Source organism: Aotus nancymaae, unplaced genomic scaffold (genome assembly GCF_030222135.1).
Source record: "Aotus nancymaae isolate 86718 unplaced genomic scaffold, 86718_ANA_hifiasm-v0.15.2.pri h1tg000012l, whole genome shotgun sequence".
In the NCBI taxonomy this organism is placed as follows: Eukaryota; Metazoa; Chordata; class Mammalia; order Primates; family Aotidae; genus Aotus; species Aotus nancymaae.
In genome coordinates this window covers 40,195,532-40,220,332 of record NW_026988423.1, presented here as the reverse complement: position 1 = coordinate 40,220,332, position 24,801 = coordinate 40,195,532, and the positions used below count along the sequence as shown (strand labels likewise).

At 36.3% G+C, this 24,801-nt stretch overlaps 1 pseudogene; it reads right to left on the bottom strand.

The window, feature by feature from the left end:
- Nucleotides 1–8,069: 8,069 nt before the first annotated feature.
- Nucleotides 8,070–17,568, bottom strand: LOC105727128 (putative vomeronasal receptor-like protein 4; annotated as a pseudogene).
- Between the last annotated feature and the right edge of the window lie 7,233 nt (nt 17,569–24,801).

Below are 24,801 nucleotides of genomic sequence, written 5' to 3'. Positions count from 1 at the left end.
GCAGATCACTTGAGGTCAGGAGTTAGAGACCAGCCTGGACAAGATAGTGAAACCTCATCTCTACTAAAAATACAAAAATTAGTCAGGCGTGTTAGCACACACTTGTAGTCCCCGCTACTCAGGAAGCTGAGACAGGAGAATCGTTGAACCTGGGAGGTGGAGATTGCAGTGAGCTGAGATTGTGCCACTTCACTCCAGCCTGGGTGACAGAGGGAGACACTGTCTCCAAAAAGAAAAAAAAAAAAAAAGAGAGAAAGAAATTACAGAAGAATTTAGTGGACAGATTATTACCTTGCTATATTCTCTAGACTTGTGTTAGCAGTTGCAAGGTAGTTTATGTTTAAACATTTATATTTTACCTAGTCAATCAAACTAACAAAAAGTCCTGTCCACATCATGATAAACTATATAAATATTTGCAAAGCTCTTCATCTATACAATGGAAAATTACTGAAGTAAGTCTGGATTTGTTTTTTGAGATGGAGTCTCGCTCTGTTGCCCAGGCCAGAGTGCAGTGGCGCAATCTCAGCTCACTGCATCCTCTGCCTCCTGGGTTCAAGCTATTCCCCTGCCTCAGCCTCCTGTGTAACTGGGACTACAGGTAAGGGCCACCACACTAGGCTAATTTTTTTTTATTTTGGTAGAGACGGGGTTCCATCATGATGGCCAGGACGGTCTTATACTCCTGACCTCATCCTCCTGCCTCGATCTCTCAAAGTGCTGGGATTACAGGTGTGAGCCACTGCATGCGGCCGTAAGTATAGATATTTAAGCAAATGAATTATTAATACTTATGTATTGAAATGAGTAAGGGAACGTAATTATGTCACACCTCTGGTATGGGACTTCGGGCTCCCTCTGTTGCCTCCGGCTGGATAGCAAATTGTTGGCCTGTGGAGACTGAAGGATAAGCATATCTTCTTTCTTTCTTTCTTTTTTTTTTTGAGATGGAGTTTTGCTCTTGTTACCTAAGCTGTAGTGCAATGGCACAATCTCGGCTCACTGCAATGTCCACCTCCCGGGTTCAAGTGATTCTCCTGCCTCAGTCTCCCGAGTAGCTGGGATTACAGGCATGCGCCACCACACCAGGCTAATTTTGTATTTTTAGTAGAGATGGGATTTCTCCATGTGACCCGCCTGACCAAGGCTGGTCTCGAATTCCCAACCTCATGTGATCTGCCTGCCTCAGCCTCCCAAAATGCTGGGATTACAGGCATGAGCCACCGTACCCAGCCTAATTTTACTTTCATAATTTGTGACTATCAATTTATTTCTTACTTTTTGTGATATTCTATGTGTAATAAATGTTTAAGCAACATAAAAATAGAAATAATAATTTAGAATACATCTTTTGTCCAATAAATAACCCAAAGTTTTCTTTGTTGTAAGATGAGGAATATAATTATATTTTTATCATTAATGCTTGTACTTATTATTTGAGGCAATAAAACTCTGAATCCAATCCAAATCAGTAAAACTGACATTTAACTTTGGCTTTCATCAAGAGGGCAGAATGAAGTGACTCCATAAATATCATGAAAATGTTTTAAAGACAGGAAATTAATTTTAATAATAATAAATGCAAAACAATATCGTGTTTGAATATTATAGAAAAGATAATTTGATAATTCAGAGAGGTTACTACTTACCACAGATAGATGCATATATAAAGAAACTGTGACAATATATATGTAATTGATCTTTAATAAAGATGAAAATTCTGCCATTTTCAACACTGATGAACCAGGAAGACATTATGCTAAGTGAAATAAGCCAGAAACAGAAAGACAAGTAGTGCATGATTTTGTATTTATGTGGAATCTTTAAAAAATTAGACTCATAGAAACAGAAGAATAATAATTACTACAGGCTAAGATGTGGCAGGGAATGACAAGGTATCAGTCAAAAGATACACACTTTCATGGCCGGGCGCGGTGGCTCACGCCTGTAATCCCAGCACTTTGGGAGGCCGAGGTGGGTGGATCACGAGGTCAAGAGATCGAGACCATCCTGGTCAACATGGTGAAACCCCGTCTCTACTAATACAAAAAAATTAGCTGGGCATGGTGGCGCGTGCCTGTAATCCCAACTACTTAGGAGGCTGAGGCCGGAGAATTGCCTGAACCCAGGAGGCGGAGGTTGCGGTGAGCTGAGATCGCGCCATTGCACTCCAGCCTGGGTAACAAGAGCGAAACTCCATCTCAAAAAAAAAAAAAAAGATACATACTTTCACCTATAAAATAAATGAATGCTGGGAATGTAACATACAGATTGGTGACTAAACTTAGTTAATAATACTGTATACTTAAAATTTTTTCAAAATCAAATCTCAAGTAATCTTACCACACATACCCACTCACACACACGGACACATAAAGTAACTATGTAAAGTGATAAATGTGTTAACTAGTTTAACCAAGGTAATTAAAAAATATATACATGTCTCAAAGCATCATATTCTACATCCTAAAATATATACACTTTTAGTTTGTCAATTATACTCAATAAATGTTAAAAGTTAAAGGTAATTAACAAGTACTATTTAGCCACGTGTAAACTCCATTTAGAACACTTTTCAACATCTTCTGGATTATTTAAAAAATCTAAATCCACATTATGTTTTTGATATCAGGGAAGTGCTAATGAGAAATAATGGCAATTGTAGAAAAAAATCTGAATTAAGATAAATAATTTAAGCCATATGAGCTTTATGTTATATAAAACAGTAATTCTGGCTATATATTTGTTGCAGTGGAGTATTTCTGAAATCTGTGGATAATACATATATAATACATACATAGTAGTAAAGAGTAATCACACTTCACAAATTACTACAATAGATGTATTGGGTTGGAGGTCTTCTATATGAAGAAACTTGAGATTTCACATGAGATGATGTTTTATGTCATAAACAATCTATGTGACATATTTTACTAATGTAGGCAACTGCTGCCTATTTATGCTTTGCAAGAAAATAATATATATTTTAAAACATTTAATACAGACAATTAAAATTATCAAGAAGTTAAAAAATCTGTATTATGCTAAATAAAGTTGAAGAAAAGTATGAGAAATTCCCAGGACCAGAAGTAAATGAAGGGATTAATCCAGATGAACACTCAACCTAAGAAGCACATGCTCTATTCAGATAGGACTAATCACAAGAACGTCAGATTCACGTGGGTTGTTCAACTTTCAATAAGGCAAATGGAATCAGCAAAGAAATATACAGACTGGAGACATTCCAAATATGGTATTTTCCATATGTGAAAACTAAGTTATACATTATATTGCACACAATTAGATAAACTACCAAGATGAAGGGTCAAAAGAAATTATATGGTATATAAACATCAGATATTTGGCTTGTGTTCAAATATTTGTCATTACAATGAAAAAAACAGAAAACCAAAGTCATGGGCAAACAACAAAAAAAGCTAAGCTTCTCAAATCATATCAAATTGAAAGTAAGCTATTACAAATGTGGTGAAACAATGTAATGTGCAAAATATGGGTTGCATACTAAAATACACTGAGCTGACGACAGGCCAATAAGGTAGAATACTAAGCAAAATGGATGTAGTTACATATTTTACAGCAGGCAAGTTAATAGGGAATGAAATATATTTATACATATATGAAGACTGGATTGAGAAGAAATGAACACATAATTGCTTTACTAGACTATACAAAAACTGAAAGGCAGTATTTAAAGAATTGGTGATTAAATAGTTTCTACAACTGAAAACCAGATATAAATCCTTTAAAAGTTTAGAAATGTAATGTATCAAAAAGAGATGAAAACAATTCTTAAGTGAAGTAATAGTTTGGCTATTATAATTAGTGCTGCAATAAACATGGGAGTTTGACATACTGATTTTATTTCCTTTTGATATATACCAGCTTTTGAAATTGCTGAATCATAGAGTAGTTCTATTTTTAATTTTTGGAAGACTCTCCACACTATTTTTTCTAAAACAGAATAATAATCTGTGCAGCAACATGGATGTACCTGGAGGACATTATGTTAGGTAAAATATGCAAAGCATAGAAAGACAAACATCACATGATATTCGTTTTATGTGAAATTTAAATCTAACCTCATGGAAGTAGAGTAAAATGGTGGTTACCCAGAGGCTGGAAAGGATGTGGAGAGGAAGAGGTGAGAACAGGTTTGCCAATGAATGCAGCATTACCATTTAACAGAAAGAATAGACTGGGCATGGTGGCTCACACCTGTAATCCTAGCACTGTGGTAGGCCGAGGTGGGTGAATCACCTGAGGCCGGGTGTTGGAGACCAGCCTGGCCGACATAGTGAAACCCATCTCTACTAAAAATACAAAAATTAGCCAGTCATGATGGCACGTGCCTGTAATCCCAGCTACGTGGGAGGCTGAGATGCAAGAATTGCTTGAACCCTGGAGGTGGAGGTTGTAGTGAGCCGTGCAACTGCACTCTAGCCTGGGTAACAGAACAAGACTGTTTCTCAAGAAAAAAAGAAAAAATTAATTTAAAAAACCCTAACAGAAAGAATAAATTTTTGTGTTCTATCACACAGTAAGGTGACTATAACTAGTAATAATATATTATAATATAGGTTAAGTTAGCTAGAAGAGAGAATTTTTATGCCCTAAGTGCATTCAAAAAAAGAAAAAAAAAGAATTTTAGAGTTATCAGCACAGAGACATAACAAATGTTGAAAACAATGGATATGTACATTATTCTGATTCTATCACTATACAATGAATAAATGCACTGAAATAACACTGTGGCTCATAAATGTGTACAATTATATGTCAATTTTAAATAAAATAAATCTTAATTTTAAAAAGGTCAAACTTCATAAAACCAACATGAAAACAAGCTCATAAAAGCAGTGACAGCAAAATGTCTCACCTTTGTATAAAGCCAGAAAACAGAAAAAAGTTGATAAAATATTAAAATAAAAGCTTCTACATAGTGTAGAAAACAATCAACAGAATGAAACAACAAACTACAGGCCAGGCATCGTGGCTCACGCCTGTAACTCCAGCACTTTGGGAGGCCAAGGCGGGCAGACCACTTGAGGTCAGGAGTTCTCGACCAGTCCAGCTAACACGGTGAAACCCTATCTCTACTAAAAATACCAAAAATTAGCTAGGCATAGAGGTAGGTGCCCGTAATCCCAGCTACTGTGGAGGTTGAGAGAGGAGAATCACTTGAGCCTGGGAAGTGGAGGTTGCAGTGAGCTGTGATCGTGCCACGGCACTCTAGCCTGGCTGACAGAGCGAGACTCCGTCTCAAAAAAAAAAAAAAAAAAGGGAGAAAACGTGTGCAAACTGTGCATCTGACAAGGAGTTAATATCCAAAATATATAAGGGGCTCAAATAACTCAACAGCAGAAATAATAACAATTACTCAATTTTAAAATGAGCAAAAACCTAAATAGATGTTTCTCAAAACTATATATATATATATATATATATATATATATATATATATACACACACACATATGTAGTCGACAGGTATATGAAAAAATGCTCAATATCACCAGTCATCAGGGAAATGTAAAGTAAAGGAATACAGTTGTTACTGATATTAGTGTGGTCATTATCAACAAGACAAAAGATAACAAGTGTTGGTTTGAATAAAAATTAATACAGCCATTATGTAAAACAGTAGAGGGTTCTCAAACTAAAAATAAAACTACTGTATGAACCAGCAATCCCACTACTGGGCATATATCCAAAGGAAATAAAATCAGTATGTTAAAGAGATATCTTCACTCCCATATTTATCACAGCACTAATGACAATAGCCAAACTATGGAATAATCATAGTATGCATCAAGGAACAAATAGATAAAACATGGCATAGAAACCCAAATGAAATGCTACTTCTCAATACAAACAATGAAATCCTGCCATTGAAAACAACATAGATGGGCTGGGCACAGTGGCTCACACCTGTAATCCCAACACATTGGGAGGCCAAGGCAGGTGGATCACCTGAGGTCAGGAGTTCGAGACCAGCCTGGCTAACATGGTAAAATCCCATCGCTACTAAAAATATAAAAATTAGTGGGGCATGGTGGTGGGTGCCTGTAATCTCAGCTACCCGGGAGGCTTAGGCAGGTGAATCGCTTGGACTCGGGAGGCAGAGGTTGCAGTGAGCCAAGATTGCACCACTGCACTCCAGCCTGGGAGACAGAGGAAGACTTCATCTCATAAAAAATAAAATTAAATTAAATTAAACAAAACAACATAGATGGACCTGGAAAACATTACGTTAAGTGAAAAAAAACAGGCACAGTAAGACAAATACAAAAAGATTTTACTACAGTGTGGAATCTAAAAAAGTTGATCTCATAAAAGTAGAGACTAAAATGGTAGTTCCTAGACACTGAGGTGATTAGAGAGTAGGGGAGGATAAAAAGATGTTGGCCAAAGGGAACATAATTACAATTATATCAGAGAAATAAATTTAATGAGATCTTTTAAATAGCAAGGTGGCTATGGTTAATGATGAGATTGTACAGTCTTGAAAAGTGCGAAGATAGTGGATGTTAAGTGTTCTCACCACAAAATAATAACTTGGATAACACATTAGTTAATAAACTATATGTAATTATTTTACAATCTATATGTACTTTGAAACCTTTTGTTGTGCATAATTTAAAAATGAATTTTGAAAGCATGCTTAGAAAAATTATTATTCGTCTGGAGATGGTGGTTCACGCCTGTAATCCCAGCACTTTTAAAGGCCAAGGTGGGCATATTACTTGAGGTCAGGAGTTCAAGACCACCCTGGCCAACATGGTGAAACTCATCTCTACTAAAAATACAAAAATTAGCCAGATGTGGTGGTGGGCACCTGTAATCCCAGCTACTCAGGAGCCTGAGGCAGGAGAATTGCTTCAACCCGGGAGGTGGATTTTGCAGTGAGCTTAGATCATGCCATTGCAGTCCAGCCTGGGTTACAAGAGCAAAACTCAGTCTCAAAAAAAAAAAAAAAAAAAAAGAATAGAAAAAGAAAAATTATTTTTCAAGCTAGAATTTGATATGTTGCTAAATTTATTTAATAAATGGGAATAATAGAAATATTGCCTGGCACAGTGGCTCATGCCTGTAATCCCAGTATTTTTGGAGGCCGAGGCAGGCGGCTTACCTGAGGTTTGGGGTTCGAGACCAGCCTGACCAACATGGAGAAACTCCATCTCTACTAAAAATACAAAATTACCCAGGCGTGGTGACACATGCCTATATTACCAGCTACTGGGGAGGCTGAGGCAGGAGAATCAGTTGAACTTGGGAGGTGGAGGTTGTGGTGAGCTGAGATCATGCCATTGCTCTCCAGCCTGGGCAACAAGAGCAAAACTCCATCTCAAAAAATAAATTAAAATAACACTGAGTGATATGCTTGCTAACAGGTGCTACATAAGCATACACTCAAGAAAATAAATAATGTTTTCTTGGCTGGGTGCAGTGGCTCACACCTGTAATCCCAGCACTTTGGGAGGCTGAGCTGGGCAGATCACTTGAGGTCAGGAGTTCGAGACTAGCCTGGCCAACATGTGAAACCCTGTCTCTACTAAAAATACAAAAATTAGCCAGGCATGGCGGCAAGCATCTATAATACCAGCTGCTCAAGAGGCTGCGGCAGGAGAATCGCTTGGACCCGGGAAGTGGAGGTTGCAGTGAGCTGACATTGTGCCACTGCACTCAAGCCTGGGCAACAAGAGTGAAACTTCGCCTCAAGAAAAAGAAAAAAATAATATTTTCCTGTATAAGGGTAAAGTTAAAATTAAGAAGTGAGAGACATGCTTTGGGAATATTAAATCATGGGGGACACTGAACTGAGGGCACCATATAATTCTTATTGGTTTCCTCTAAGCAAATTAAAAAAATATTAAGATAGGCTGGGCGCAGTGGCTCACACCTGCAATCCAGCATTTTGGGAGGCTGAGGTGGGCCAAGTACTTGAGATCCGTAGTTCAAGACCAGCCTGACAAATAGGTGAAACCCTCCCTTTACTAAAAATACAAAAAAAAAAAAAAAAAAAAAAAAAAATAGCTGAGCATGGTGGCACATGCCTGTAATCCCAGTTACTTGAGAGGTTGAGGCAGGAGTCTTGCTTGAACCCTGGAGGTGGAGGTTGCAGTAAGCTGAGATTGCACCACTCCACTCCAGCTGGTATGACAGAGCAAAATTCAGTCTAAAAAAAAAATAGATATTACAAAACTGCAATTCCACATGTTTTATTTAAATCAGATAGCAAAGTCGTTGTTTTCAATAATTTCATTGATGATAACAAAATAATTTTTGGAAAATTTTATCATTAACTTTTAAAAAATGGATGGCACTGCCAATGAACCTTTGGCAGAATACTGATGATTCTTTTATCAGATCTGATTAGCACCATAGGACTGACAGTGGCATAGGCATTGAACATCAACCTGTTGACATTGTAGATGATAGGGCTGTATACCCATAACAGCATTGTGGAGGATGAGACAATAAAGTCCAGTGAGTATGCAACCACAAAGAAACTCACCAGTGGCAGGATGGTCTCGGTGGCCCTTTTCTCTGGGGAGGTTCTTAATAAAAAGCTGTTGCTGTGAAGGTGCTGGGAGCGCCTCTGATGCCTGGACAAGAAAATCACCATGTATGCACTTGAGAGCAGCATGATTCCTACAAAGAAGGCATCTCTAGATAACGACAGTCACAAACAGCCCCCTGATGATCACATTCATTGGAAAGTGAGCAGTATTTATTGACATTCAGAATTATCTGGGTCACACTGGAAAAACCTACAGTATAGATTATCATGTCACTATTGAAAGACAAATTGAGGGACCAAAAAAAGAATAAACCCAGGATATTGTATTTTGTGATTTTATGTTTAAATCTCACCAACCAGGAAGTGCTGGGGCTTATGGTGATGGCCTGAAGCATGCTCAGGAGCGAGGTGATGCAGATGGAGAGGCCCCTTGTTACCTTGTAGATGTAGAATGAAGCCTTACATCTGAAGTTATTCTGAAAATTTAGTGACTCAAACGTGTCTGGAGACAATAACTCTGCTGCAATGACTAGCATCACTATGTGGACAAAGGCCGAGTGACAGATGATCAGGTCATGGTTTTTAGGCTTGTGATCCTTAAAGAATGTGAAAATGTGCCAGAGGAGAAGAGAGCTGTTGGCTGAGAGTCCAATGCCAGCTTCAAAACAAAAGACCCTTTTGAAAGATAACATCTGAAATGTGTGTTCATCCTAATGACGTAGAAGAAACATATTTTGAAGATCTGAAAAAAACAGATTTATGTCATCAATGCTCTTTCATCAGTGTTCCAAATTATTACCATTGTCATCATTATTTTAGTCTCATTTTCTTGATTAATCCCATCTTATATAAATTCTTGATAATGTACCTCCTGCACTACTTTCTAAACCAAATAAATATATACATATATAACTATTATGAACCTCTACATATAATACACTTTCAAATATGTCTGTATAAGGTGCACACTATTTATATTCCTCATGTACCTGGCCTTCTACTCATTAATCATATCCTTGTTCTATGTTCTCATTTTATATTTAGCACTTCAGCAGCAGGCATGTAAAATGCATAGTAATTGTACTGTTGAATTGAATTAAATGTATGTTAATGTGAAAAGACTCACTAAAACAATTAAAAATATATTCAGTTGAGTCTTTCTCATGATCTATCATTTTGATACAATTTATTCATCATCACTGTTCCATGGTTTTTGACCCTTGTGATTTTACTGGACTCACCATGATGATTAATGATATTTCATCAGCATATTGGCAATTTTTATCTTATATGCACCCTTATAGTCTCTTTGTCATTAATTGTAATGTGTAATGTGATAGCTTGGAATTTAGATGTCAATATCCTTATAGGGACTGGGGAACATTATTCTGCATAATTAAACCCTAATTTACTGTATATGATACAGAAATGGTGCTGGCTCTCAGTTTAGTTCACATCCCAGAGGTCTATTTGTGATCTCTCTTTATTTCAGAACACATTTTTAAATATTTTCTTCTCCATTACCAACAAGACAAACACTACCATTTTTTTTTTTTTTTTTTTTGAGACAGAGTCTGTCACTCAGGGTGGAGTGCAGTGGTGTGATCTCTACTCACTACAACCTCCGCCTCCTGGGTTCAAGCAGTTCTCCTGCCTTAGCCTCCCAAGTGGCACCCACTACCACACCAGCTAATTTTTATATTTTTAGTAGAGACAATTTCACCATGTTGGCCAAGCTGGTCTTGAACTTCTGACGTCCCGAAGTTCTGGGATTACAGGTGAGTGTCACCGAGCCCAGCCACTATTTCGAATTACTGTTTCAACCATGAAGTTGCATCAAAATAGTCACATGTTGGTCTTCTTCCTGAGACTTCATTTAATACAGAGATACTCTACGATGCCTAGAAAAATACTTGGTTTTCAATAAGAAAGACAATTCCTCTCAAGTTTTCTTGCGATAACTTCAATACCACAACACCTTGTAAAATTTTGCAGAACAATTTTGCAGTTATGATTTCATTTTATTTGGCCAAGATTCAGACATCATTTATCATTTCACTTTAATCCAGGGCTAAGAACAATTTTAGCTTCATGACATTAAAAAAGTGAAACACCTTTTTTAATGAAAGTGTGTCTGTTTCAAGGTCACTTATCATTATACAAATTTGTAAATAAAAATATATGAGATGATGCAAAAATGTTGACATTGAGTATCCTTGGATAATAATCAAAAATTGGTGACTGAAAAAAGTTGCTCTAAAACCACCAGATATGTTTGATTTTATAAAGGAAACATCTAGTTGATTAAATGGTTATTACTCTTTCTACAAAACTTTAATAAGTAAATGCATTGATCTTAGAAACAAACAATGAAAGATTTCCATTAGCATACATCTACACCATCAGTGCAGTTGAGTTCTGCTGTCAAATTAAAAATCAGAAAAAGAAAAAAAAGTAATTCTAAATAAAAGACTTAATGGTATCCAAATTTTAAGGATCACACTTCAGTACTAGAAAAATGTATTTGAATATGAGATAATAATATATGTATGAGTTATTAACTATAAATCTGCATAGTTTTGTTAGTATAACAAATATATTATGAACCACACACCAAAAGAAGATATAGGGCAAACAATTAGGTTAAATAACACAGATAAGAATTTTAATATTTTATTTTTTTACCCTAAAAAAACCCAGTTTATGCTAATTCATTCTCCTTACTCTAAATAACTTAAACATACTGAAACAGAATAATCTTCTGCGTGATCAGATGGTGTGGTTTTCCAGCAATGGCCTTGAAAGCATTGATGCTGATCCCAGATGAGATCTGCAATCTTGGTTGTCACAATCTTAGTTGTCGTCATTAGAGTATGATTGAATTGATTGTATCATCAAACATTTTTCTCACCAGCCAGAGCTAAACAGTTGATAATTGTCTTTAACATACTGCAGAAGTCATTTTTAATCCCAATATTAAATTTAGTTCTATGTTTTCATTTGGAAGAATTATGGAATTTGCTTTAATATGATGCCAAACTGGGTGAAATAAAATAGTGAAAAAATCCACAGATGCTACTTTTAGGTTGTTCACAGTGAACGGAAAAGTTTAGTCCTATGTGACCCATTAAAAATTTCAAAATCTGAATGCACAGCTTAGCTCTCGCCATTAGAAGTCACAACCTAAGTTTGATGGGGCTGAGGGTGAAGCTCCTGAGCACTCTCAGTAAACACAGAATGCAGCTCAAGCTAAGTCTCATCATACTGCCTTTCATCTTAGTGTATTCTCAATATTGTTAAGTCCCAAAGTGTACAAATAATCGTGTAGAATGAGGGAATAACACCATTATGCAAACCAGGAATGAAAATCTAATCATAAAAAACATAAGCTTAGATCAGACACTTAAAGCAAAGATAAAGGGTGTATAAAAGGAAAAAGCCACTTACAAGAATCCAAAAGCTGTTTCGTATATGGTGGATACATTATTTGTAGAAAAAGAAGTCTGATAAAGTATACTTCCTCATCTTTGTTATAAAATATAGTTTTTGAGTATTGTTATTTTATTAATAATATTATTTGAATAGTGATGCACTGTCCCTTGTGTAGATTTAAAACATAATCTATATAAATGTAAAGTGTTTTTATTATATCAAAAAAAGTATCATTTTTATCAGACATTTTACAACATTTATGGAGCAGCCTTATTAGATCTATGAATTTTAGGTGCCAGGGAGAAGGGATTTCTTGTTAAGTGGCAATAAATGGCAAACTGAAAAATCCAGCTGGCAAATTCAGAAAAAAAAAAAAATGTTTCCACCAAATTACGCCTGTTAAAAGAAGTTTTATAAAATACAGCAACATGAAAATGATAAATATGGTAAGTATCAGATGCACTGAATAATTGTAATGCATTTGTCACTTTCTGGAAGTTGAAATTAGTGTAGAGTGCGGCTAGAGACACAATGCTTGCTGATAAGGATCTTTATAATTTCAAGACATTTAATTCCCAGCTTCCTTGGAGGAAAAAATAAGCAGGAAAACTATTAGTTTAAATGTAGACAATAGAAAAACACTGGAGGATCTTCATCACAAACTCTATGCAACCAATTTTGAAAAAGCCTAAAATCCTTTTGGAAGAGTGTTTCTTTCTGATTATTTCAACTGAGGAGATACCAGCGAAGTATAATACTCTCTTTTTCTAAAAATGTGAAAGGTCTTGTACAATCATGCTCCTGTGCATCACAGTATAATAAGAGTCTTACCAGATGTGTCATATATTGAATTTGGAGGAATATTTCCAAGTTGAAAATTGCGATTTGGAAAACCGTGTCTTCTCTTCTTCATGTACATTTACTATGAGCAGTTGAGATCCTTCCTCCCTAAATACATAAAATGCAGATATTTGAAGCCCTTAAAAATGCTTTGTTCTTTTCCTAATATTCAGAGACATAGTGATTTTGTACGATTATATTTTCTTGAGGGCTTGGTGTCCTTATGAGCTACAATTAGGCAACTATTATTATTATATTTTTTTTCTGGTTTGACTTCTCCTTACTCCTTTCTCTGTCTTATATGTTAAAAATCACAGAACAAGAAAACATTATTTCCTAGTAAAGTTAGGCAAAATTAAGTTATATATTTTAACAGCAAAATTGAAATATACTGGCCACATTCATGATTATATGTTTAATATGTAAATTGCAAATTTAAAACTTATAGAGGAAACTGTAAGAATGCAAAACTTGGGGAACTTTTTATAGTAAGGAAATCCTATTTTCTTTGAATTTTGAAGATTATTATTCTCATTATTAAAAATGTTATAAAACACAATTACAATTCAAATATAATATTACAAAATTAACAGAGCATAAGATCAATATAGTATGGCATCAATATTCATAAAGTTGCTTTTTCTAGCCAGAGCAATCAGGCAACAAAAAGAAATAAAGGGGATTCATATAGGAAAGGAGGAAGTCAAATTGTCTCTATTTGCAGATGACATGATTGTATATCTAGAAGACCCCATCATCTCAGCCCAAAATCTCCTGAAACTGATAAGCAACTTCAGCAAAGTCTCAGGATACAAAATCAAAGTACAAAAATCACAAGCATTCCTATACACCAATAACAGACTTAAAGAGAGCCAAATCAAGAACGAACTGCCATTCACAATTGCTACAAAGAGAATAAAATACCTAGGAATACAACTAACAAGGAACATAAAGGACCTCTTCAAGGAGAACTACAAACCACTGCTCGACGAAATAAGAGAGGACACAAACAGATGGAGAAACATTCCAAGTTCATGGTTAGGAAGAATCAATATCATGAAAACGGCCATACTGCCCGAAGTAGTTTACAGATTCAACGCTATCCCCATCAAGCTACCAATGACCTTCTTCACAGAACTGGAAAAAACCACCTTAAACTTCCTGTGGAACCAAAAGAGAGCCCACATAGCCAAGTCAATTCTAAGTAAAAAGAACAAAGTGGGAGGCATCACACTACCGGACTTCAAACTATACTACAAGACTTCAGTAATCAAAACAGCATAGTACTGGTACCAAAGCAGAGATATAGACCAATGGAACAGGACAGAGGCCTTGGAGGCAACACAACATATCTACAACCATCCAATCTTTAACAAACCTGACAAAAACAAACAATGGGGAAAGGATTCCCTGTTTAATAAATGGTGTTGGGAAAACTGGCTAGCCATGTGCTGAAAGCAGAAACTGGACCCCTTCCTGACACCTTACACTAAAATTAACTCCAGATGGATTAAAGACTTAAACATAAGACCTAACACCATAAAAACCCTAGAAGAAAACCTAGGCAAAACCATTCAGGACATAGGCATAGGCAAGGACTTCATGACCAAAACACCAAAGCATTGGCAACAAAAGCCAAAATAGACAAATGGGACCTAATCAAACTCCACAGCTTCTGCACGGCAAAAGAAACAGTTATTAGAGTGAATTGGCAACCAACAGAATGGGAAAAAATTTTTGCAGTTTACCCATCTGACAAAGGGCTGATATCCAGAATTTACAAAGAACTAAAACAGATTTACAAGAAAAAACAAAGAAGCCCATTCAAAAGTGGGAGAAGGATATGAACAGACACTTTACAAAAGAAGACACACATGAGGCCAACAAACATATGAATAAATGCTCATGATCACTGGTCATTAGAGAAATGCAAATCAAAACTACATTGAGATACCATCTCACGCCAGTTAGAATGGCAATCATTTAAAAATCTGGAGACAACAGATGCTGGAGAGGATGTGGAGAAATAGGAACACTTTTACACTGTTGGTGGGAGTGTAAATTAGTTCAACCATTGTGGAAGACAGTGTGGCGATTCCTCAAGGACCTAGAAATAGAAATTCTATTTGACCCAGCAATCCCATTACTGGGTATATATCCAAAGGATTATAAATCGTTCTACAATAAGGACACATGCACATGAATGTTCATTGCAGCACAGTTTACAATAGCAAAGACCTGGAACCTACCCAAATGCCCATCGATGATAGACTGGACAGGGAAACTGTGGCACATATACACCATGGAATATTATGCAGCCATCAAAAACGATGAGTTCCTGTCCTTTGTAGGGACATGGATGAACCTGGAAACCATCATTCTCAGCAAACTGACACAAGAACAGAAAATCAAACACCACATATTCTCACTCACAGGCAGGTGTTGAACAATGAGAACACATGGAGACAGGGAGGGGAGCACTGCACACTGGGGTCTGTTGGGGGTAAATAGGGGAGGGACAGTGCGGGGTGGGGAGTTGGGGAGAAATGCCAGATATAGGTGAAGGGGAAGAAGGCAGCAAATCACACTGCCATGTGTGTACCTATGCAATAATATTGCATGTTCTTCACATGTACCCCAAAACCTAAAATGCAATTAAAAAAAGTTGCTTTTTTTCATTTAGAATCATCCATTGCATTTTGATGTTATTCCCTGAGACACGACTGAAGTTATGAAAAGACAACGTCCTAGCTCTTCATTGAGACAATCCTGCCTCATCCCCCCACTCACCTGAGTCTTGAGCTCTCACTGTTATTAATGGTGACAAACAGACAGTTACCCAGCTGAGTCTCTGGAGCGAGTCCATGTTTGCAAGACGAGGTTCACAATATGTGGTTATAAGGAATCAATGCCATCAGCCCATCCCCTCCAGGCCTATAATTTTCATGTCAACCCTAATAATAGTACAAGCTCCGGTTTTGTGATTTTAAGAAAGGGAGCCACCAAGGGAAAATGAAACTTTTTGATTCCTAGAAAATACATTAGAAACAGCTGTGTTCCAACTTTCCTATGTGTAAGCTGATTTCCCCAGGTGTATTCAGCCCAGTGGGTTGTATGGTGCCTGTTCTTATAAACAAAACAGTAATCTCCCAATTACCCAACTTCAAAATTAGTAAAACACAACGTCAGATTTTTCCACTGTGTTACTATTGGTTCAAGTAATTCATGGTTGCCCTCACTAATGTTCCCCAGTAATCTCTGATTTTCATGGTAAGAGGTAGGCCAAAAGTACCTTTGTGAGAATCAGAAATATGCCACCTCTATCTGACCTAAATGGGCAAAGTGCTCCATTTTCCTGAGGACACAGTTCTGAGTCTGGGCACTAGACATGGGAGGAAAATGTAGACTGCTTTATACAGCTCACTAATTTGCCCAGGTCCCTTTACAGAGAATGGAAGTGCACATCTATTTCAAGCAAGGAATGTTTGAATAAAAACTGTCCATGCCAAGAGATTTTTTTTTTAGATATGAAGTATCAAAGGGGTATTCTACCACCCTGTCCCTCAGGTTTCTTTGTGGCTTCCACTCACAGGAATGTTTTACACACTCAGTAGTAGGGCACACATTTTATAGCAAAGACCTTTTTTCTTTGCTTCTGTGACACCCATCAAATACGATCCTATTAAAACTAAAGTGAACATTAATCATCATTATCACTGCCTATTTGCTTTCTTAGTCTAACACTGTGTGTTAAATTGTATGTTAAAGTTGTGATTTCCATTTTTATAAACCTGTGGATCTTAGCACAGCACAGGTGCTCAGCTTCTTTAGTTACAGCATGGCTGTGCTCTCATGCATCATCTTTAGTTTTCTAAAAAGCATGTCCTCCATTTGGCCTAAGTCAGGACCAGAAAACTCACAGATCTCTATTGTCCACAAGTTTAATTCTTCCTGGTCTCTGCATCTCAGTCCAACATATCATCAGCTGTCATCAATATAATTTTATTTTCCATTCAATTTAAAAACAATTTCATTTCCATTTTTAGATCATAATTTAGTTGCCTTTTCTAAGACTTTCAAATCCATTTAAATCTTTTTGTCCACTCATTGAAAAAAACTGTCAGGAAATAATCCTCTGAAGGAGAAAGCTATCAATAAAAAATAAATGCAACATAAGGCCTTTCCGGATCAACAAAAACTGAGTTGATTTCAACTAGGTAATAATATAAAAATTAGCTGGGCATGGTGGCAGGGGCCTCTAGTCCCAGCTACTCAGGAGGCTGAAGCAGGAGAGTCACTTGAACCCAGGAGGTGGAGGTTGCAGTGAGCTGAGATCGTGTCACTGCACTCCAGCCTGGGTGACAGAGGGAGACCTCAGAAAGAAAGAGAGAAAGAGAGAAAGAAAGAGAGAAAGAGAGAAAGAAAGAAAGAAAAATGAAAGAAAGAAAGAAAGAAAGAAAGAGAGAAAGAAAGAGAAAGAAAGAAATGTCAAATAACCAAAGAGAAGGAAGGAAGGAAGGAAGGAAAAATCAAATAACCAAAGAGAATAATTTGAATCTACATGAAATAACCAAAGCACCAGTAAAAATAATCATGTCACTGTAAAAGACATCATGCATACATTCTTTTATTTCTTATATTATTTTTTTAAATGAATGCTATGCATAACAACATAAATAAAATTGTATTGTTGGACTAATTACAAATACATATAATATACTTACCAATAATTGAGCAAAACAGGTCAGTGATAACATGTTTCACAATAAAAATTAGCAGAATATTCTAAAACAATGAGAAAATTCAGAAATGGAAAATAAAAATGTTAATATCAAATGACTTGTAGGTATTTTTTGTTCTTTTTTGTTTTCTCATCTTATTTTTTAAAATAAAATTATATAAAATAAGTGTAAAATATTAAGTTAATAGCATATGTAGATATAAGTATAAAATTTATATCACAAAATGAGAAGCAGAAATATAAATACATAGAACTAACATTTGTATAACTCATCAGTATTAAGGTATTATAAATGTAAAACATATTCTGAGGAATGAAAGTGTATATCAGAAGCCCTAAAAAAAAAGTGATAGATCCAAATATATATTAAAAATTATTTTTAAAAATGCAATGTTACATAAAAATGCCTACTTAATGCAAAAGAAGGCAAAATGAGGTAGAAAAAGAAATAAAATACACATGTGATATGTAGAAAACAAAAATGATACAAAAAAATCCAAATATATAAATCATACTAAATATAAAAAGTTTAATTAAATAAAAATTGAGATTGTTAGACAAAATATAAAAATGAGATACAAATATATGCTGTCTACAGCACAATCGCTTTGGATCCAAATAAACAAATTATGTAGAAGTGAAAGAACAAAAGCTTGCAAAGAGCAGCCATAATAAAATTGTAGTTGCAATTACACAATTAAAAAAGAATTTAGGCTGGGCTCGGTGGCTCTCGCCTGTAATCCCAGCACTTTGGGAGGCCAAGGTGGATGGATCACCTGAGGTCAGGAGTTCGAGACCAGCCTGACCAACATGAAGAAACCCCATTTCTACCAAAAATACAAAATTAGCCTAGCATGATAGTGCATGCCTGTAATCCCAGCTACTTGGGAGGCTGAGGCAGAAGAGTCACTTGAACCTGGGAGTGAAACTCCATCTCAATAAAAAAAAAAAAAAAGTAAAATAAACAAATAAAAAGAAAAAACACACGCTTAGGTGTAAAATGAGACATTTAAAATTGATCAAAAAAAGTCAATTACTTAGGAAGATGTAACAATCATCAACCAATAGGCAAGTAAGAAAAGAGAAACAAAATATATGAGGCAAAGACTGGCAAAAATAAATCCAGAGAGAATCAAAAAATAACAGACATTTAAATACTTCACTCCCAATAATAATTTAAAAAACAGTCAACAAGTCAAAGAGTAAACAGACTTGAAAACAAAACCACTGAGACCTAGCACATTTGTATAGTGTGTTCCACCTAACAGAAATACACTATGCATTTGTAGTAAGTGCACATGGAATCTTCTTCAGAATAAACTATATTCTAGGTGGTTACATATACAATAAAATTAAAAGAATTGTGTAAATGCAAAGTATTTTCTCTGATTGCAATGGAATAAAATTAAAAATAAATGACATCGGGAAATTTGGATAATTTACAGGTATGCAAAAATTAAGCAATGAAATTCTTAATGGCCAATGTGTCAAAAAAATTTAAATTGGAAATATTTCAGATGAATAAAAATGTTTACTTAACATAACAAAACATGTAAGATGCAGCAGTTAATGGCAGTCAATTTCTTCATGAAAAAAGGATTTCAAATCAATAACCTTGGGCAAAGGCATTTCTTTGAAACAAAAAGAAGTCATACTGAAATTCCTAACAGGAAAGAATGGAGAGTGTAATGCTTTGGGAATAAGATCGTTGAAAAGTGTCTATATAGTTAAGATAATCTAGCAGGCAAGGTACAGGATTAGGGCCAGGTGTTGGCTCAGAAAAAACAGAGAAAGACGCTAATTTCTGACATCTATTTTACCTTCGGTCTCTGGACAAGCAGAGAGTACAGGGAAAGGCCAAGTTGAAAACATTCTGGTTAAGTGGAAAAGGTGTTCTAAAAGAGATATACAGAACACAGTTTCAAGAACTTGGAATTTTTTGCATTGGTAAATTTATTTATTTATGTTAGTAGGTTATTCTATAATTGACACAATTTCAAATATTTATAGGGTATAGTGTAATGTTTCAAAACATACGTACATTGTGTTATGATAAAATTGGGGTAATTAGCATGTTCATCATCTCAAACCATTATCATTTCTTTATAGTGATAAGTTTCAAGTTACTGTTTTCTAGCTATTGTAAAATGTATGCTATTATTATACCATAGTTGTTACAGTAACCCAACTATGTAACAGAAGACCAGAAGCTATTTTTTCTATCTAACTGTAACTTCACACCCAATGAATGGCCTCCCTTAATCTTTTTCTTCCCAGACCCCTCCCCAGACTCTGGTAACCACCAGTCTATGCTTACCTTCTGCAAGATCAACTTTCCTATATTCCACTTATTAGTAAGCTCATGCAGTATTTGTCTTTCAGCCTATGGTTTATTTCATTGAATATCATATTCTCTAGGTTCACACATATTGCCACAAATGACAGTATTTTGTTTCTTTCCATAGCCAAATAGTATTCCACTGTGTATCAATACCACATTTTCTTTATTTATTTATTGATGGACACATTTTGATTTCGTCTCTTCACTGCTAGGAATAGTGCTGGAATAAACATCATAGTGCAAATATCTTTTTGACATACTGATTTTAATTACTTTGGCTATAGAACAGTAGTTCAATAATAAGCCATATGTTAGCTCTATTTTTGACTTATTGAGAAATCACCAGTTTTTTAAATAATGATGGTACTAAACTACTTCCCACCAACAGTGTCAGAGTTTTCCTCTCACTGCATTCTCACGTGTATTTGTTATATTTTGTCTTGGGAGTAGCCATTGTTACTAAGGTGGGATGGTATTTCATTGCAGCTTTAATTTTCATTTTCCTTATAGTTGGTAATATTGAGCATTTTGCTATGACCCTGCCAGCCATTTGTACACTTTTTTGGGAAAACTGTCTATTAAGGTATTTCGCCATTTCTTAAATTGGATCATTCATTTTGTTTTGTTGTTTGTTTGCTGGTTAGTGGTTTGAATCCTTTATATTCTATGGGTATTTGTATAGTTAGCAAATGTGTGCTCCCATTCTGTAGCTTGTCTCTTCACTATGTTGATTGTTGTGTTTTCTTTGCACCTTTTTAGTTTGATAGAATCTATTTTCCTGTATTTTCTTATTATCTATGCTCTTAAGGTCCTATGCTTTTGAGGTCTTTAAATGGAGTCATGGAAGTCATAGAGAATTTCCCATTTGTTTTCTTCAAGTAGTATTATAGGTTTGGGTTGTATACTTAAGTTCTTAATTCATTTAGATGAATTTTTTTATATGGTAAGAAATAAGGGTCTGGTTTTATTAGTCTGCATGTAGATACACAGTTGTTTCTAGCATCATTTATTGAAGAGACTATTTTTCCCCAATGTGTGTTCTTGGCACCTTTGTCAAAAAATCAGTTGTCTTCTTAGTGTGGATTCATTTCTGGGTTCCCTAATCTGTTTCACTGGTCTAAGTGTCTGTTGTTATTACCAGTACCACGTTATTTTTGTTACCATAGATTTGTAGTATGTCTTGAAGTTAGGTGATGCGATGTTTCCAGCTTTGTGTGTGTTCTTTCTCTCAAGATTAGTCTGGCTATTTTGGTTGTTTTTTGTTTGTTTGTTTGTTTCATTTGAATTTTATTATTTTTTCTATTTCTATAAAGAATTTCATTGAAATTTTGATGAAAGTTGTCATAAATTTGTAGATCTTGGGAGGCCGAGGCGGGTGGTTCACGAGGTCAAGAGATCAAGACCATCCTGGTCAACATGGTGAAACCCCGTCTCTACTAAAAATACAAAAAATTAGCTGGGCATGGTGGCGCGTGCCTGTAATCCCAGCTACTCAGGAGGCTGAGGCAGGAGAATTGCCTGAACCCAGGAGGCGGAGGTTGCGGTGAGCCGAGATCGTGCCATTGCACTCCAGCCTGGGTAACAAGAGCGAAACTCTGTCTTAAAAAAAAAAAAAAATTTGTAGTTCATTTTTGGAAGTGCAAACATATTAATTATTCTTCAAATATGAAGGTAGAATATCCTTTTTTGGTAAGTTTGTTTCCATCAGTGTTTTATATTACTTTTTACATTACCCTTAATGGCAAAAACTGCAACTACTTTTGCACCACCCTAATAATTATTGTAGATACCTTATACATTCTTGGTTAAATTTATTCCTAGGTATTTTATTTCATTCTCTAGCAATTATATATAAGACTGCTTTCTTAATTTCTTTTTCAGATATTTTGCTATTGACATATAGAAATATTACTTATTGCCAGGCACAGTGGCTGATGCGTGTAATCCCAGCACTTTGGGAAGCCAAGGTGAGCGGATCTCGAGGTCAGGAGATTGAGATCATCCTGGCTAACACAGTGAAACTCCCTCTCTACAAAAATACAAATATGGAGTGAGAGAAACCCAACAACAGAGTATGTGAAATAAGAAGGATGGGATAGGACAGTCAGCTCTAAGGCTCAGGAATTGCCTGGGTGATCTCAATATAATGATGTCAACTGTTAAGTCTACTAAATAAAAATAAACATAAAAAGCTGAAACTGCCGTGGGTTGACATTTGTGAAAGTCTCTGGAATTATAAGCAGTTGTACCAAAAGGATTGAGCCAGAATGACATAAATTTAAGGATTAAGGCAAATGTTAACTAGCACATAAATATTTGTTCCAAATCTTATTACAGCAGCAATATTCTTTTCAGTAACGTCAGCTTCCTCAAGCTAGGGATGCCATAGACAAACTAAGATAAGTGCCCAATATGTTGTAGGCTATGACTTTCTAAATTCAACAAACTGGCAACAAACTCTGTTTCATGTATAAATCTCACTGAAAGACACTATCCAGTAGCTGTATCCTTCAGTTTTTTCTGGGATTTTCTGTTGCTGGATTCCAAACCAACCTTATTTGAATCCTAGTCATTTCTAAATCCCCAGATTTAGTAAACAGAAAAAAAGCAGAAATGAAGCCAAATTACCCCAAACAGTCCATATCTAATATATTTGATTTCCCCCAAAGAACTAAGTATGTAAAATCCAACCTAAATTCAAAGGTAGCAGATAACACCATATGCAAAAATTAGCAAAGTCACAATGTACAAACTCTTAGTCTGTTACTCCAGAAAAAATAATAACATTCTTATTTTGGCATGTTTTTGGAAAGAATACATACATTAAATATGACAAAATATACCCACTAAATTATAATAAAGAATCTTTGAAATAGGAATGATTTTATTCTTATTTTTAAATATTTAATATATTCAGACAAGACTTTCAGTGAAAATGTTTATAGCTACCATATATGAATTAAAACAGCCCCGGAAGAAATAGCATTTTTTATTAATAATAAAGATTGAAGCTCCAAGTGATAGAGCAGGAGCACCATCACGTCAGACAAACACCACCACACCACCACTTGAAATTCCAGCTCCCTTTTTAGCCTCATGTATTTCAAGGAAATCCCCTTTTTTTTTTTTTTTTGAGACGGAGTTTCACAATGTTGCCCCGGCTTGAGTGTAATGGTGCGATCTTGGCTCACTGCAACCTCCACTTCCTGGGTTCATGTGATTCTCCTGCCTCAGCCTCTCGAGTATCTGGGATTACAGGCACACACCACCACATCTGGCTAATTTTTTGTATTTTTTTTCAGTTGAAATGGGGTTTTACTATGTTGGGCAGACTGGTCTTGACTCCTGACCTCGTGATCTGCCCACTTCAGCCTCCCAAAGTGCTGGGATTACAGGCATGAGCCACTGCACCCAGCCGGAAATCACTTCTCTTTTAACTACAAGCAGCCAGAAAGGGAAGACAGTTAAAAACAGATAAGACAGCTTGAGGCAAGTGCGCTGGCTCATTCCTGTATTCTCAGCACTTTGGGAGACTGAGGTAGGCAGGTCACAAGGACAGGAGTTCAAGACCAGCCTGGCCAGCATAGTGAAACCTCATGTCTACTAAAAATACAAAAATTAGCCAAGCCACATGTCTGTAGTCCCAGCTACCCAGGTGGCTGAGGCAGGAGAATCGCTTGAACCCAGGAGGCAGAAGTTGCAGTGAGTCGAGACTGCAACACTGCACTCCAGCTTGGGTGACAGAGTGAGACTCTGTCTCAAAACAAAAAACAAAAACAAACGAAAAACAGCACAGCTCTGGCACTGAGGGAGGTGGAGGGGGAAGTCTCCTGAGTAACTGCTAAACTTCACCCTCATAGAGTGGGCCCCAGTCAAACAGTGGGCCTTCATAAGCACATTCCTGTCCCTTCAGGTACACTGAGATAGGGAAGCTGAAAGCAGACCCAGGGGTTATCCCTGTAGCTACAGAAAGATGTATAGGAACAGACACACAACTCTCCCTCCCAGGTAAGCACAACAAAGAGACACAGAAGCAGTCCAAGCTTCTGATAAACTCAACCATGCTGAATCCTTAAAAACTCTGTCTGTAAAAGAGTGTGGCTCTGACCTAACTGGGCCAGCTGCCCCTCTCAGGTTTATTCAAAATAAACCTGTCCCTGTTGACTGTCAAGCCACCCTTCATATTTCTCTCCACTTTCTTTAATTCTTACACCAAGGATGTAAAATAATTTCCCCTGGGAACACAGCTAATGACCCAAATGAAGCTCAATTGAAAGTACATAATTTATATTTTAAAAATAAAATACTCCTGGTTATTAAAAAAGATATAAAAACAAATGAAAGAACAGAAATGGATTACTCACAATATCTAAGGTACGGAATCAACCTAAGTGTTTCATCAACAGGTGAATGAACAAAGAAAATGTGGTATCTTTACACAATGGAATGCTACTCAGCCCTTTTTTTTTTTTGAGACAGTCTCGCTCTGTCATCCAGACTGGAGTGCAGTGGTGCAATCTTGACTCACTGTAACCTTGGTCTTCCACGTTCAAGCAATTCTTGTGCCTCAGCCTCCAGAGTAGCTGGGATTACAGGCGTCCACCACTATGCCCGGCTAACTTTTTTGAATTTTTAGTAGAGACAGGGTTTTACCATGTTGGCCTGGCTGGTCTTAAACTCCCAACCTCAGGTGATCTGCCCACCTTGGCCTCCCAAAGTGCTGGGATTATAGGCATGAGTCACCGCGCCCAGCCACACAGCCATTAAAAAAAAAAAACAAAAAACTCTTATTTGCAACAACATTGATGAACCTGGAGGATATCATTTCTATGTAGAGTGTAAAAAGATTTAAACTCATAGAAGCATAGAGCAGAATGATGATTGCCTGGGGCTGGGAGTGGATGAA